The following is a 17,958-nucleotide window of genomic DNA, read 5'->3' as shown; positions in this document are numbered from 1 at the left end:
TAACACTGGAATGGTCAAACCCTGAAGAGAGAGTGGAACTGTTAATTATTCAATGAAAATGGGGCGGGAGCTTGCAACCTTCATGTGGTCCGCCCTGTTTCAATGAATGCAATCAACCCAGCGTGCACAATCAAATAAGATCAAATAGAACAAGCTGTTCTACAACTTTAGGCTGTGCACGCCATACGCAAGAAGAAGATTCTATTAAAATAGACTATCTCTGATTTAACGTGTTGGAATTGATTGCTTTTCCTCCTAAAATGGGAAAAAGGTTCTTCACCTATAAAGTCTGCTTTACTTATGGAATACAATGGGTGCATGATTTCTATTTTTTTTTCTTTCTCAGCAGGCGTTGACATAGAGGAGGCTCTGAAAACTAGTGGGACTGAAGTGCAATCATCTTGCCTGTTGCACCGGTGGTTTGGCATCTTTGCATCTTTGTTGAGCCTTTAGTATGATCTCCACCTGCAGCACATACTAACTACACTGATGAAATAGTTGTACAAAATGTTGGTGACTCCAAAGACATTTGGAGTATTGTGTTCAGTTTCGTTCACCCTGCTATAGAAAATATGGCGTTAAGTTGGAAAGAATGCAGAGAATTACAAGGATGTTGTCAGGACCTGAGAAGTTGAGAAGGGCCTGTCCCACGAGCATGCGACTGCATGTGGCAAGCGCGACCTAACGTGGTCGCTTGAGCCGTACGGCCTCGCGGGGCCGGTCCCACTTCGATCGCCGGAGCCGTATGGAGTTGTGCGGAGCTAGTCCCGACATCGCGCGGGGCTCCGAAAAATTGACACTTTCCAAAAATTCAGCGTGGCAACGGCCTGCCGGCCCGCAGCCGCATTGAGGCCATATGCACCGCCTCGACGGGCGTATGCACCGTCTCGACGCTGTACGCAGCGTCTTGACGCCGTACCCAGCGTCTTGACGGCGTACGCCTAGCGCGAACTTCCCGCGGACTTCACTCGAACTGCATGTCAACTCGTACGGGATCACTCGACCTCCGCACGGCCCCCGCTTCCGGTTAGGTCGCGCTTGCCGCATGCAGTCGCATGCTCGTGTGACAGGCCCTTTACAGGGAGAGGTTGAGCAGGCTAGAACTTTATTCCTTGGAGCACAGGAGGATGAGGGTGATCTTATAGAAGTGTATACCATATTAAGATGAATAGATGGGGTGAATGCACAGAGTCTTTTACCCAGAGTAGGGGAATAACCAGAGAACATAGATTTAAGATGAGAAGGAAAAGATTTAACAGGTACCTGAGGGGCAACTTTTTCACACAGAGGGTGGTGGGTGTATGAAATGAGCTGTCAGAGGAGGTCGTTGAGGCAGATACTTTTAACACGTTTAAAAGGTACAGTATTTAGACAGGTACATGAATAGGACATTTTTAGAGGGATATGGGCCAAACGCGGACAGGAGGACTAGTGTAGATGGGACATCTTGGTCGGCATGGGCAAATTGGGCTGTTTCCATGGTGTATGATGTATGACTCCATGACAATGGCTCTGTAAATGATAGCTTGTCTCAGCTTGAAGCCCAAAGTTGGTATTTAGAATTTGGTAGAACTGATTAGCACTCTCACAAATCTCTGACCTCTTCAATGTAGAAGGATAAGGACAGAATGGCACAGAAACACCTCCTGCCTGCAACATCTCCTGCATGTTCCACATACTCTTCTGATTTGGAAATGTTTGTCTGTCCCTTCACAGAGCTTTAAATCACACAACTCTTCACCCAGCCACGGGAGTGCCTTCACCACAAAGACTGCTGCAGTTCGAGGACTTTGACTCACCACCGCCTTCCTAAGGGCAATTCTAGACAGACGTTAAATGCTGTCCTTGCCAGAAACACCCACGTCTCCGAAGAGAATGAGAAAACAGTCTGCGTATCTGAAAGTAAGCTCTACTAGGCTGCCCCAGAGTTGGAAACCCTTTGGGAAGTGAATCTGACCTAAAAGGTGAGGAGAATGGCTGACGGAAGGGTGTTCTGGGCACCAAGGCTTTAAATACTTGTGTTTAAGAAGGAACTGCAGATGCTGGAAAATCGAAGGTACACAAAAATGCTGGAGAAACTCAGCGGGTGCAGCAGCATCTATGGAGCGAAGGAAATAGGCAAAGTTTCGGGACGAAACGTTGCCTATTTCCTTCGCTCCATAGATGCTCCTGCACCCACTGAGTTTCTCAAGGCTTTAAATACCAAGGTTTTAAATCATCAGTCATTGAAAATAGGAATGCAGGTGCAGCAAGCAGTGAAGAAAGCGAATGGTATGTTAGCATTCATAGCAAAAGGATTTGAGTATAGGAGCAGGGAGGCTCTACTGCAGTTGTACAGGGTCTTGGTGAGACCACACCTGGAGTATTGCGTGCAGTTTTGGTCTCCTAATCTGAGGAAAGACATTCTTGCCATAGAGGGAGTACAGAGAAGGTTCACCAGACTGATTCCTGGGATGTCAGGACTTTCATATGAAGAAAGACTGGATAGACTCGGCTTGTACTCGCTAGAATTTAGAAGATTGAGGGGGGATCTTATAGAAACTTACAAAATTCTTAAGGGGTTGGACAGGCTAGATGCAGGAAGATTGTTCCCGATGTTGGGGAAGTCCAGAACAAGGAGTCACAGTTTAAGGATAAGGGGGAAATCTTTTAGGACCGAGATGAGGAAAACATTTTTCACACAGAGAGTGGTGAATCTCTGGAATTCTCTGCCACAGAAGGTAGTTGAGGCCAGTTCATTGGCTATATTTAAGAGGGAGTTAGATGTGGCCCTTGTGGCTAAAGGGATCAGGGGGTGTGGAGAGAAGGCAGGTACGGGATACTGAGTTGGATGATCAGCTATGATCATATTGAATGGCGGTGCAGGCTCGAAGGGCCGAATGGCCTACTCCTGCACCTATTTTCTATGTTTCTATGTTTCTCTGAAAGATGAGACAGATTAGAGGTGAATCCTATATGCCCAAAAGATGAGGCCTGTCACATGCTTGGTGAAAGGGCAATGGGAGTGGGCACAAACAGAGATGTATTGCATTAGGAGGGCACCTCCAGAGACCTGAAGGCAGAGCAGTGTGAGTGGTCAGTGAATGTATCTTTGCAACTATATTTGGAACCAGCCTCAACCGCTACTAACCTTCTGCTTCAACCAGGACTTGCAAATAGCATGCAGATGTTTCACATCGCTCTCATACTTTTTACATGATTGCAAATCTTACAACCACAGCTCGCAGCTTGGACACACTGTTATATATTCAGCCAGGATTACCACATTGGCCAGTTAAACACATTTCCTTCCTGCCCTCTCTCTTGCAGCTGACAGTGTCACATCCCAAGGCAGCAGAAGCCACACAAAATTGGAGAATGAATGGTTTAACTGGGCCGGAGGAGATGGTGTTGGTTGTTAGCAGGAAGGCTGAAGAAGATGATGCTATCATCATATCCAACCCTCCTCCACACACCCTCTTCCACTCAATCTACAATTTACGGTGGCACAATGGTGCCTTGGTAGAGTTGCTGCCTTACAGCGCCAGAGACCCGAGTTCGATCCTGACTACGGGTGCTGTCTGTATGGAGTTTGTACGTTCTCTCTGTGACTGCATGGGTTTTCTCTGGGTGCTCTGATTTCCTCCCACATTCCAAGGACATGCAGGTTGTAGGCTAATTGGCTTCTGTAAATTGTCCCCAGATGAAGGATAACGATATAATATAACCATATAACAATTACAGCACGGAAACAGGCCATCTCGACCCTTCTAGTCCGTGCCGAACACATATTCTCCCTAGTCCCATATACCTGCGCTCAGACCATAACCCTCCATTCCTTTCCCGTCCATATAACTATCCAATTTATTTTTAAATGATAAAAACGAACCTGCCTCCACCACCTTCACTGGAAGCTCATTCCACACAGCCACCACTCTCTGAGTAAAGAAGTTCCCCCTCATGTTACCCCTAAACTTCTGTCCCTTAATTCTCAAGTCATGTCCCCTTGTTTGAATCTTCCCTACTCTGTGGGAAAAGCTTATCCACGTCAACTCTGTCTATCCCTCTCATCATTTTAAAGACCTCTATCAAGTCCCCCCTTAACCTTCTGCGCTTCAAAGAATAAAGCCTAACTTGTTCAACCTTTCTCTGTAACTTAGTTGCTGAAACCCAGGCAACATTCTAGTAAATCTCCTCTGTACTCTCTCTATTTTGTTGACATCCTTCCTATAATTAGGCGACCAAAATTGTACCCCATACTCCAGAATTGGCCTCACCAAATCCTCACCAAGGATAGAACGTAGATGGGTGTAGATGGGCAGCATGGTGGTGCAGAGGTAGAGTTGCTTCCTTACAGAGCCAGAGCCCCAAGTTTGACCCTGACCACGGGTGCTGTCTGTATGGAGTTTGTACACTCACCGCGTGACCTGTGTGCGTTTTCTCTGGGTTCTCTGGTTTCCTCCCACACTCCAAAGATGTATAGGTTTGTAGGCTAATTGGCTTTGGTAAAATTGTAAATTGTCCTTGGTGTGTGTGTAGGATAGTGTGAGTGTGCAAGGATCGCTGGTCGGCATTAACACTGTGGGCCAAAGGCCCTGTTTCTGCATTATATATATCTAAACTAAACTAAACTAATCTAGTGAACGGGTGGTCTCTGGTCAGCGTGGAATTGGTGGGACAAAGAGCCTCTTTCCACACTGTACCTCTAAACTGAACTAAAGTTATCTCTTCTAACTTCTAAACTGCAGATGATATTTGCATACACCTTTTACATTCCCAGTCCCACTCACCAAGAACATAGATGAGGCTTGAACCTGAACTATGTGCCCTCCAGTTGAGGCAATAAATGGCTTGACAACTTCGCACTGGGTTTTCACAAGGCATGCAAAGTGTTTTCACAAAACAGAAGAAGATTTTTGTGGAAGAGTCAAGTCAAGTCAAGTCACAATTATTTATATAGCACATTTAAAAAACAACTCTCGTTGGCCAAAGTGCTTTACATTTGTTATAAGAATAGTCTAAACAAACAAACTACATACATATATACATATTGCCCTCGCTCAGTGGACGTCAGGAAAGGCTTGGGAATATAGATACGTTTTTAGTCTTGACTTAAAGGAGTCGATGGAGGGGGCAGTTCTGATGGGAAGGGGGATGCTGTTCCACATTCTAGGAGCTGCAACCGCAAAGGCGCGGTCGCCCCTGAGCTTATGCCTAGACCGTGGGATATTCAGCCCCAAGTCGGCCGATCTGAGGGACCTGGAGGTGGAGTGGTGGGTGAGAAGACTTTTAATGTAGGAGGGGGCAAGCCCATTGAGGGCCTTGTAGACATGGAGGAGGGACTTGAAATGTATACGGAACCAGTGGAGAGGGGCCAGGATCGGGGTGATGTGGTCCCTTTTTCGGGAGCCTCGCTGCCCTGTGGCGTTCTGGACCAGGTGCAGGCGGGACAGGGAAGATTGGCCGATGCCAGTGTAGCTTGAGTTGCAGTAATCTAGGCGGGAGGAGATGAATGTGTGGATGATCTTTTCCAGGTCATCAGAGTGGAGGAATTGTTTTATTTTAGCTATCGGCCGCAGCTAGCTTTCACCACGGCATTGACCTGTTTGTCAAATTTCAGCGCTGGGTCAAATATCACGCCGGGGTTTTTGACCTGGGGTTTGAATAGTGGGGTAAGGCTTCCAAGGCTGCCTGCTATCATTTTGATTGAGTCGGAGGGGCCGAGAAGGATGACCTCAGACTTGCTCTCGTTCAGTTGGAGGAAGTTCTGGGCCGTCCAACACTTTATATCCTCCAGGCAGTGGATAAGGTTTAACGGATTTGATTGGTTTTTGGGCTTCAGGGGGAGATAGAGTTGTGTATCGTCTGCGTAGCAATGGAAGGAAATGCCGTGCCTTTCAATGACTTGGCCTAAAGGGAGCATATACAGGGAGAAGAGAATGGGGCCAAGGATGGAACCTTGTGGAACCCCACAGCAGAGATTAGCTGGGGAGGAGAATGAGTTGCCTATGTTAGTCGAGAAACTCCTACCTTTGAGGTAGGAGATGAACCATCTCAGGGCAGTGCCATCAATACCAACCCCGTACTGGAGACGGTCAATTAGGATGGTGTGGTCGACAGTGTCAAATGCTGCGCTGAGGTCAAGAAGGAGCGGGATTGCACAGTCGCCGGAGTCAACGGTGAGCAGTAGGTCATTATGTGCAAGAGAGGAGCTGAGGGAGATCCAGGTGGCAGATTTCAAAACATTTTATTTTTAAAATATAACATCTTTCCAACAACTTATTAATTTGAAAAGATCTTTTAAACATTTTCCCTCAGCATGTTACATTAAAAACATTCTTCAAAATCTCTCCAATGACTTGTTGCTTTAGATTTTTTGAATGTTGTAAAAAGTTTATCGACATACATGATAGTTTCAATGTTTTGACATGTTTAAACAGCAATCTTGTCCTTGTTTTTCAGTCATCATCTTCAGTCAGGGAATTATCTTCACCAACCTGCAGGCAGGCAATTTAAAATTATGTGGAAAAGTCAGAGTATTTTGCTCACGTTCTCAATAGGAGGTTCATTAAGGGCGAGTTTGCATCTTTTATTGAGGTCACCATCGGCCAATATGAGCTTGCTACTGACTGCAAACTCCAGGCAGATATATTTGATTTCCATAAAGATAGACACATGGCCAGGGATGGAACTATATAGAGTCAAGAGAAGTAGAAAAATGAGGAAGAGAGGATTGTCAAGTGAGACTGCATGGGTGGAGATGAGAAATTAAAAGGGGGTGATCAATATTGGGATTGAACTCTAGGCCTCCAAATGGGAATTAGAGGGACAAATATGCCGGGGGACTGCAGACAGCTGCAAGACTAAGGATGTCAGGGGTTATGGGGAGAAGGCAGGATAATGGGGTTAGGAGGGAGAGCTAGATCAGCCATGATTGAATGGCAGAGTAGACTTGATGGGCCGAGTGGTCTAACTGTCCTATCACTTATATTCTTATGGCCTTACTGATAGGGTTGTCATATTGTGGGATTTAAACATTCCCAATACAGACTGGGACTGCCACAATAACAAGGGCTTAGATGGGGTAAATTTGTCATGTGTATTCACCAAGATGCCTCATCTAAGCTGGTCCCATTTACCTGCATTTGGCCCATAGCCCTCTAAACCTTTCCTATCCATGACCCTGTCCAAATGTATTTTAAATGTTGTTATTATATATGTCTCAACCACCCCTAGCAGCTCATGCCATATGCCCACTACCCTCTCTGTCCAAAATGTTTCCCCTCAGCCTCCTCTTAAATCTTTCCATCTCACCTTAAACCTGTCCTCTGGTTCTTGATTGCCCTGTCCTTGGTAAAAGACCGTGCATTAACCCTCTCAATTCCCCAAATGATTTTATGAGGTAAATCAAGTATGGTGACGGTAGATGAGGCATCTTGGTCGGCACAAAGGAGTTAACATAGAAAATAGGTGCAGGAGTAGGCCATTCGCCCCTTCGAGCCCACACCGCCATTCAATATGATCATGGCTGATCATCCAACTCAGTATCCTGTACCTGCCTTCTCTCTATACCCCCTGATCCCTTTAGCCACAAGGGCCACATCTAACTCCTTTTTAAATATAGCCAATGAACTGGCCTCAACTACCTTCTGTGGCAGAGAATTCCAGAGATTCCAAAATGTTTTTCTCATCTCAGTCCGAAAAGATTTCCCCCTTATCCTTAAACTGTGACCCCTTGTTCTGGACTTCCCCACCATCGGGAACAATCTTCCTGCATCTAGCCTGTCCAACCCCTTAAGATTTTGTAAGTTTCTATAAGATCCCCCCTCAATCTTCTAAATTCTAGCGAGTACAAACCGAGTTGGGGGTTTCGGCCCGAAACGTCACCTATTTAGGAGATTGAGAGGGGATCTTATAGAAACTTATAAAATTCTTAAGGGGTTGGACAGGCTAGATGCAGGAAGATTGCTCTCGATGTTGGGGAAGTCCAGGACAAGGGGTCACAGCTTAAGGATAAGGGGGAAATCCTTTAAAACCGAGATGAGAAGAACTTTTTTCACACAGAGAGTGGTGAATCTCTGGAACTCTCTGCCACAGAGGGTAGTCGAGGCCAGTTCATTGGCTATATTTAAGAGGGAGTTAGATGTGGCCCTTGTGGCTAAGGGGATCAGAGGGTATGGAGAGAAGGCAGGTACGGGATACTGAGTTGGATGATCAGCCATGATCATATTGAATGGCGGTGCAGGCTCGAAGGGCCGAATGGCCTACTCCTGCACCTATTTTCTAAGTTTCTATGTTTCTATTCCCTTCGCTCCATAGATGCTGCTGCACCCGCTGAGTTTCTCCAGCATTTTTGTATACCTTGGGTCGAAGGGCTTGTTTCCATGATGTATGACTCTCTGATTCTATAACAACAGTTAAAGATTGTTGCTCTGGGCATTGACGTGTAATATTATGTTTCACACTATCAACAAAGAGACCACTGGTATTGTCAGATTCAATCCTCCTTCAAACACCTCACATCCTTCATATAATCAATTTGGTCCTGGGAATGGGAAGGATAAATTGAAATTTTGAGCATGACATCAAATTGCATAAAGAAGTCAATTCAGACGAGATTATGATCGAAAGCAAAAGCGCATTAACCTTACGGAACTGGATTGTAATCAGGAAATGAACACCAACACAGATATATGAGAAGTGCTGTAGTTGGAACAATAGGGAGCCAAACACTGCTTAGAAAACAAGGATGTAAATGGGGTTGAGGAATGAAGGAATTTAGGAGCACAGAAACACACATCAATATTAGTTGCAATCTAGGTTAATGAGGCCATTGAGAGAGCAAATGAAACACTGGGATTCTGTTCAGAAACACAGAACTGAAAAGCAAAGAGCTTATTTTAAACCTGTGGAACACTGGTCAGCAAATGCACAAATGCTTCAGGAATGGTGCATAGTATTGATCACCATCAGGTGAAAGAGATATAAGCGCCTTTGTGAAAGATCAGATAAGGTTTATTAGACTGCAAATGCAGGCCAAACTTCTCATCCCAGGCAAGGGGAAGGAAGGGTGGAGCTTACAATTGGCCTCATTCTTGTAATTTGCTGAACTTCAGCCAATTTGAGGGCCTGAGGGCCACAGATAGCAACGTTTGTTCAAAAAATGATTTACAGAGACCAATTAACTTACAAATCCGTATGCCCTTTGGATATGGGAGGAAGCCGGTATACCTGGAGGAAACCCACATGGTCACAGAGAGAATGTACAAACTCCACACAAACAGCACCCGAGGTCAGGATTGAACCAGGATCTCCCCTGGCATAAGCCAATAGCTCTATCAACTGCACCAGTTGCTGCCCAATATTTTGGTAAATGTTTTGGCAAAAGTCAGCTATTTGTATTGAATGACTTTATCTTGCTTTATCCTGCAAAATATATCGTCATATGGATTCAATGTGAATTGTTTTATTTATGCCTACATTTTATCAAAGCAGTTGAATCTGATTTTACATTTCCAGTACAATTTATAAATTTAACACCATGAATATTCACCATCAGTAAAAAATATGAAGCTTCCTTCACCAAAACGTTAGTACCAAGGGTGTGACCGTCTTTGAGGCAGCAAAGGAAATTAGTTTTTCAGATGTGTAAAAACAAACTTGGGCGTTTCAAGATATCACATCCTTTTATATTTAAGTGCTTCTGCTCAAATATAGCTTGAGTCAGCTAAAGTTATAATTGCTTCCTAGCTGTCAAGATCATTATACTGAACTATGAAAGAACATTTAATGTTCAGTGATGGCAGCTAATTAACAATTCAGCATGAAACCAAGGTCAATCTGACCTGTGCAATGTTGTAAGCCAAATGAGTGCCAGAATGCCTTACAAAAAAAGGATTAACAGTACAGCGCAGGAACAGGCCTTCACCTCACCAAGGCAGTGCCAAACATAATGCCAAATTAATCTAATCTCTTCTGCCTGCTAGGAATCTATATCCATCCATTTGCTGCATATTCATGTGCCTATCTAAAGGTTTCTTAAAGACCACTATTGTATTGGCTTCCTACACCACTGCAAGACACGTGTTCCAGGCACCTACTGGTCTCTGTGTAAAAACCGTGCCCCGCAGACCTCCTTTAAACCTTCCTCTCTCACTTTAAAGCTATGCACCCTAGTATTTGAAATTTCCACATTGGGAAAAAGGTTCTGACTTTCTCCCGATGTATGCTTCTTGTCTATCTTCTATCTGTACGTAACTAAATCTCTCATCTTGTGCTCTTCCGGTTTGTGCGGTTTTTCTATTTGCTCAAAAGCGTTACGCGATAGATCTATGATGTTTCACCAGCTCACTCACTGTTCTCTTGTGATGCGAGTACAACAAGTTTTGTTCCAATCGGTGGAATATTGTAAAAGTTAGTGAGGTTTAAAAATCTTTTAAAACGCGCGGGCGCGGATCGATCTTCTCTTCTGCCAGTCAGCGTCGTGCGGATTGGTCTCTTCATGATCACAATGAATGGCGGTGCAGGCTCGAAGGGCCGAATGGCCTCCTCATGCACCTATTTTCTATGTTTCTATGTTTCTTCTCCAGTCCGCCCCTTCCTGCGTCATCGCATCTTTACTGGATCTGAGGGATGCTGTTGGTGGCCGGCGGACGTCTTCACCCGGACACAATTTTCGGAGTGACTGGAAGCGGCGCGTTCAGAGATGTCGCCAAAACGAAAAGTGGGCAATCTGATCCCGGCGGAGGAGAGCATCCAGCGCGCGCTGTGAGTCACAAACCCACCACCATCACAACGCCCCACAGCTCCAGCCTCTCGCTGGCTCCAGCCCCTCATTGGTTTCAGCCCCCTCCCCATGATACCCCCCCCCCCTCTGCCCCATGGCTCTTCCCCCATCTTTTCTTTGAGCTCAATCTCAACCCCCCCCCCCCCCCCCCCCACACACACACAGCCCGCCTGCCCACACACCGGCGCGGCCATAGCTGCTGGTGCTTCTGGTCCAATCCGAGGCCTGGCTCTGAGGGCACCGATGGCTGATGCTCCTCCGGGGCACGCTAGAAGGGGGAGGAGCGGCAACCTCAAGATCCTGGGGAGAGAGAGTGGGGGAGCACAGGGGATGGAGGAGGGGAGGGGAGTAGGGAGGGGAGAGGAGTTATGGAGGGAGGGAGGGAGGGAGGGAGTGACTGAGGGTAGGGGAAAGGAGAGGTGAGGGAGGGATCGGGGGAGGGTAGGAGGAGAGGGAAAAGAAGAGGGAGGTGAGGAGGGAGAGTGGGGGAGGAGGGGTAGTGGGGAATAATGGGAGAGGAGGGCAGTGGGGGAGGTGAGGAGACATAGGGGAGGTGAGGAGTGGGGGAGGTGCGGGATAGAGGGATAGGAGGGGGGTAGGGAGGGGAGAGGAGTTATGGAGGGAGTGACTGAGGGTATGGGAAAGGAGAGGGAGAGAGAGGTGAGGGAGGGATTGGGTGAGGGGCGGAGAGGAGAGGGGAAAGAAGAGGGAGGGTGAAGAGGAGGGGAGAGAGTGCTAGGGATCTGGGGAAATGAGCCGTGCCTGTGCAGTTGGGGGCTATGGGTGAGTGGTGGAATATTGTGTTCAGGGACCAAGCTTCCTGTGTGACAAGAACCCAAAGGGTCCCACTTAGTCTAGTAATTTTATAAACTTAATTCTAAAATTAATCATTTATAAAATTAATTCTAGTTGCAAACTGTTATTTTTCCAATTTTTCGAATGAGGCCTCTGGTGAGTCTCAATTCCCTTTGCCATATCATCAGTGGCATGCATCTAGCCGCTACTCTAGGCTCTTGAGGAACCTTTCCATCTTCAAATCCCTCGTTAACATTATTCTATATCTCATTTCATTTTTTAATCTGCGATTCAAATGGGAAAAGAACACAAATTGGTAGAGTAACTCAGCAGGTCATAGGCTTGTTTTGGGTCAGGACCCTTATTCAGACCAAAAAAGGGTCTTAACCTGAACTGTCACCTCTTCATGTCCTCTAGAGATGTTGCCCGACCTGTTGCGTTAAGGGCCTGTCCCACCAGCATGCGACTGCATGCGTCTAGCGCGACCTAACGTGGTCGCTTGAGCCATATGGCCTTGCGGGGCTGGTCCCACTTCGATCGCCGGAGGCGTATGGAGTTGTGCGGGGCTGGTCCCGACATTGCGCGGGGCTCCAAAAAACTGACACTGTCCAAAAATTCCGCGCGGCAACGGCCTGTCGGCCCGCAGCCGCATTGAGGCCGTACGCAGCGTCTCGACGGGCATACGCAGCGTCTCGACGCCGTACGCAGCGTCTTGATGCCGTACGCAGCGTCTTGATGGCGTATGCCTAGCGTGTGGCGTTGCGCGATGACGTCACCGCCCGGCGTGCCATTGCGTGATGACGTAACCGCCCGACGCCGTGCGACGTCCAAATTCAGTCGGCCGCTTCCTGCCAAGCTGAATGGTGAGTATGATGTTGGGACCAGCCCCGCACAACTCCTGACGGCTTCGCGGTTGGAAGTGGGGCCGGCCCCGTGCGGCCGTACGCCTCAAGCCACCACGTGACGCATGCAATCGCATGCTGGTGGGACAGGCCCTTTACTTCAACACTTGACTGGCCTGCTTTGTAAATCAATTCTTGAATTTTCCCTCCCAACTCAAGCAGATTCAGTGGGCTGAAGGGCCTGTTTCCATACAGCACCTCTCACTAAGCTGTGAGCTTGGTTTGTACCAAGGAGCTTGGCTTAAAACATTATTACATCGCCCTTCTGGCTGACTTGGGTTTTGTATACAAGAAGAATACTGCCGTGAATCTTTATGTATTGGCCTATTTTACTTCGGAGTCACATGAGTGACTACGTGAAGACCCCGCCAGCACGCATGCGCGACATAGCGTCTCACGCAGTGCAACAGCGACGGGCAGGGGAACGAGCTCTCCCGCAATAGAGTTTAAAACGGGACCTCCAGGTAAGTAAAACTTATTCTGAGGTCGTTATTATCAAAACCCTTGTTGTGCTCTGTATTCTAGAGAACAAATGGACAAGGGGAGAAAACCAAAGAAGGTCGCACCCCATCCGACTGTGATGGCCCAGGAGGGTTCCCGCAGTGGGGGGCGACCGGCGGCATCTGGACCGCACTCGCTGCGGTCCACAGTCACCGACGCATTTTCTGCTGAGCCAAGCCCAACGCCGCAAGCTGCTCAGCTTGAACCACCGCAGCGGGTTGGAGGCAAGGACTCGGATGAGTCCGGTCAGGAAGACGCGCTGCCCGAGAGCAGCAAAGGTGACCGTTTGTCCCACATGGAGCGGTTGATGGAGCAGATGCTCCAGCGGGACTTGCCCCGGGAGATGGGGCAAGCCCGCCATGGGAGTGCACGCACACCCACAACAGCGCCATACACGGCACTGTCCATCGCATCTCCCTCGACAGAGGGGAACGTTGGGGGCCAGGGCTGGGCTGGGCTGGCCTAGAAGAGGGGTTCATGGCCGAAGACAACAGCAGTGTGCTGGGGGAGCAGGACCAGGAAGAGCTGCTGTGAGTGGTCAACCGCTACGCGGTAACACCACGAGCGGGACAGCCGTTGCAATCAAAACTGACGGCCAGTATTGACTACCTGTCCTTCAACCCACTACAAGAACAGGTAGTAAATGAGGCGTTGGATAGATACACGCCTCCAGAGAACTGCATCTCACTCAATGTACCGGCTGTTAACAGCCAAATCTGGGGGTACATTGGGTTGGGCATAAGAACCCAGGAGGTGAAGCTCCAGAAAATCTTGAAGCTCCTGACGTCAGCTATCACGTCTTATGCTCGTTCAGTGGATGGGGTCGAAATGACCGACAACCAGCAGGACACTCTGGCTCTACTGTGCAACACACAGTACGAGATAAACAGTCTGCGGAAGGATGCCATCAGACCTGCCCTCAATCCCAAATTTGCAGGGTTGTGCAAATCTGCGACCTCACAACCGCAAATCTTGCTGTTTGGGAAGGACCTGTCGAAACAGGTTATAGATCTGGATGAGGAGTCGAAAGCACTTGGACTCATGAGGGCGAGCCTAGGAACGAGCAAAGCCACACAACCCAGGCGGCAGCACCCCTATGCATCCACCAGCAGGCGTCAACACCAGGGTGCTGGTGAAAGCATGGGGCCCACATATCATCCCGGGGGGTCTTTTTTAGGCCAGGGCCCAGAGCGGACCCCATGGAAGATGGGCCAACCCCACACAGCAACACCTCGACCGATGAAGAAACAGAAACCCAGGAAATGAACACTCTACCGGTAACTATGGTGGTAGGTGGGTCTGGTTCCTTCCAGAACATAAAAGGTGCAGGGCCTGTACTAACAGGGGGAAGGTTACACCTATTTTTGGAAGCATGGAGGACTATCACTCTTGATAAATATATACTACAAAGTATTCAGGGATACAAAATTGAATTCACCCAAAAAAGTATGCCACCAGTTCAACGTGTACCCCACAGGGAGTTTACAGTCTCACAAAAAGAAAAATACGAGGGACAGGCAGAATTGGTGAGGTTACATACAAATGGAGTCATAGAGAAAACGGAACATGACTCTTTGGAATTTGTATCAAATATTTTTACAAAAACCAAGAAAGATGGTGGATGTCGCATCATCATTGACTTGACAACACTGAATACTTTTGTCAGGTATATACGTTTCAAAATGGAAACATTTGTTACTGCCAAACAATTGATTTCCAGAGGATACTTCATGGCATGCATCGATTTAAAAGGTGCATACTATTCAATGCATACAATGAGGAGGAGCCATCTTGGGGAACGGCTGCTAACCAGCAGCCGTCCGTTTAATTCATTTTTTTGGGAAGTTTTTAGTAAGTCTTGTGCTTCGTCTGTTGGAGAAATTGACTTTTTAATGTGGGAGGAAGGAGGTAACTATACTTCTAGGTCCCTACCTGGTCGGTGAGGCAGCTTTTTCTCCGGGCTGCCCCGTCGACCCGTCCTCGTGGCCTACCAGCGGGCGTGGAGCGCCGTTTCCTGGCGGGGACCGCCCAGCACCTCGGCTTCGTTGGCTGCACATCGCTGGAGCGCTATCGCGGAGCGGAGCGGGCGATGCCTTGCCTGGGTCGCCGCGCTGGATCGACATGCTGGAGCTCCGGTGAGCTGTGACCGCCGAGATCAACACCTCCGGGCTGCGGGTCTGCGGAGCGGAGCGGGCGGCGCCGACTCTAACATCAGGAGCCTGGGAGCTCCAACCCGGCGCGGCCTTGTCGGCTTAGGAAGCCGCGGTCCCCAGCTAGGAGGCGGCCGTTCCAGGTGGCCCAGCCGCTGTGAGGACTCTCCCGACGCCGGGGCAACACCACCCGGCCAGAACGGCCAGGAACATCGGGCCTCCATAGAGGCAACTGTGGAGGCCTCAATAGGCCTGACGTTGGGTGAACTGGGGATGGGGACTGGACATTGTGCCTTCCCCCACAGTGGTAACCATTGTGGGGGGATGATTTTTTATGTGTGTAAGTTAATATGTTAGTCTGTGTCCAAGATGGTTGTTGGAAGGGAGAGTGGACGCTGGCACGCTTTAGCTGCCGCTGCTCTCTCTTCACATTGTGTTTTTTTGATTTTTGTCTTTGGAGCGATTTCTGTCTTTAATTTGTGTATTGGTGATGTCCTTATTATTTATTTTACTCCGACTATATGTTTTTTTCTCTTCTGTTAATTTCTGTAAGGTGTTCTTGAGACTCTGAAAGGCGCCCGAAAATAAAATGTATTATTATTATTATTCAGCACCCATTCATAAGGATCATCGTAGATACCTAAAGTTTAACTGGATTGGGCAACTATGGCAGTATAAAGCGTTGCCTAATGGTCTAACATCAGCCCAAAGACTGTTTACCAAGATATTAAAACCGGCCTTGGCTATACTAAGAAAACAAATACATATTGTCATGGTGTATCTTGATGATATTTTGATAGTGTGCAAAACCCTGGAATTAGCTAAATCAGCAGTATTAGCTACCAAACATTTGTTTGAAACTGGGGTTTTTCATACATCCAGATAAATCTAAGTTGACACCATCCACAACTATGGACTATCTGGGATTCACAATTAACTCTGTCCACATGTCTGTAACGTTGCCAAAAGAAAAAGCAGCAGAATTGGTGCAAGCCTGCAACAAATTGATAATTACCAATCAACCAACTATTCGACAGGTGGCAAGAGTAATTGGGAAATTAGTAGCAGCATTTCCAGCTACTCAATTTGGACCTTTGCATTACCAAAATTTACAAAGAGCAAAGGTGCCAGCGCTAAAACAACATGCAGGTCATTTTGATCGACCCATGAAATTACCAGCTAAAGCAATTTCAGAGTTACAATGGTGGAAAGTAAACATTTGGCATAGTTCCAGCCCCATCATTATCAGTAACCCAGCAATCACGATACAAACGGGTGCCAGTGCTCAAGGCTGGGGAGCAACTAACACTATATCTAGTACTGGTGGTAGATGGAACATACCAGAATCATTACTACTACAGACACTGGGCATAAATTATTTAGAAATGTTGGGTGCGTTTTATGGGTTAAAAGCTTACTGTTCAGCTATGCACCATTTGCTTGTCCGTCTACAAATTGACAATACCACAGTGGTGGCTTATATTAACTATATGGGCGGAATAAAATCGATATCGTGTGACAATCTGGTCAACACAATCTGGCAATGGTGTGTCGACAGACATATTTGGCTCTCAGCAACTTACCTACCAGGTAAGCTCAATACAGTGGCAGACACCAGGTCACGAAAATTCAATGACAACACCGAATGGATGTTGAACCCTAACGTATTTGCTGAAATTACAAAGCGATATGGAGCACCTGATATTGATCTCTTTGCATCCCGACTGAATCACCAGTTATCAACATATGTCGCTTGGGAACCAGACCCTGAGGCAGCAGCGATGCACGCGTTCTCGCTGAATTGGGGAAATTTGCTTTTCTATGCCTTTCTGCCTCATCAGCCGGGTCCTACGCAAAATACAAATGGACTCTGTTTCAGGTATTTTGGTAGTACCCGACTGGCCTACACAGCCATGGTTCCCTGTGGTCCTCGACATGTCACTGAACCACTCATGACCATTCCCAAAAGACCAGATCTGTTGGTCCACCCTGTTACGGGCAAAAGTCATCCGTGCCATGACAGGATAAATCTGTTGGGTTGCAGAATTTTAAAAAGGCCATTATTGGATCTGGGACTATCAATCAGGACCATGGACATGATCACGGCAGCCTACTGACAATCGACCAAGAAGCAGTACCTCTCCAGCATCTGGAAGTGGGAAGCGTACTGCTCGAGGACTGGGGTAGCATACAGAACAGCTACAATAACGAACGTCCTGGAGTTCCTATCCAGCCTTCACTTCGATGAAGGGCTGAGTTACAGCACAATTAACAGTGCTAGGAGTGCTCTGTCAGCCTATCTATGACAGGCACCAGGACAGCAGTCCATAGGATCACACCCACTGGTGGCCAAACTAATGAAAGGTATTTTTAATACCAACCCCCCTAGACCAAGGTACACCCAGATCTGGGACGTCAGTGTCGTCCTGTCATTACTAAGGGGTTGGTCACCAGATCCCTGTCTCTGGAACAGCTCACTCTGAAAACTGTAATGCTGATGGCTTTGATCTCAGCCCAAAGGATCCAGTCCCTACATTATCTAAGACTGGACAATATGGTCACATCAGCTGACCAAATTACATTCACAATCTGGGAGCTGGTCAAGCAGAGCAGACCGGGAACTTCAGGACTGACGATGGAATTCCGGGCGTACCCACCTGACCCCCGTTTATGTGTCATGTCACATCTACTGCTATACCTTAGCACAACGAAAGCATTAAGAGGGAGCGAAATCACTATGGGTGAGCTTCAAAAAGCCACATGGTCGGGTGTCGGTACAGACCATCTCAAGATGGCTCAGACAGGTATTGGGAGCTGCTGGGGTGGATACTGACATTTTTAAATC

The sequence above is a fragment of the Amblyraja radiata genome, chromosome 4 (genome assembly GCF_010909765.2).
Source record: "Amblyraja radiata isolate CabotCenter1 chromosome 4, sAmbRad1.1.pri, whole genome shotgun sequence".
NCBI lineage: Eukaryota > Metazoa > Chordata > Chondrichthyes > Rajiformes > Rajidae > Amblyraja > Amblyraja radiata.
This window is presented reverse-complemented; position numbering follows the sequence as displayed.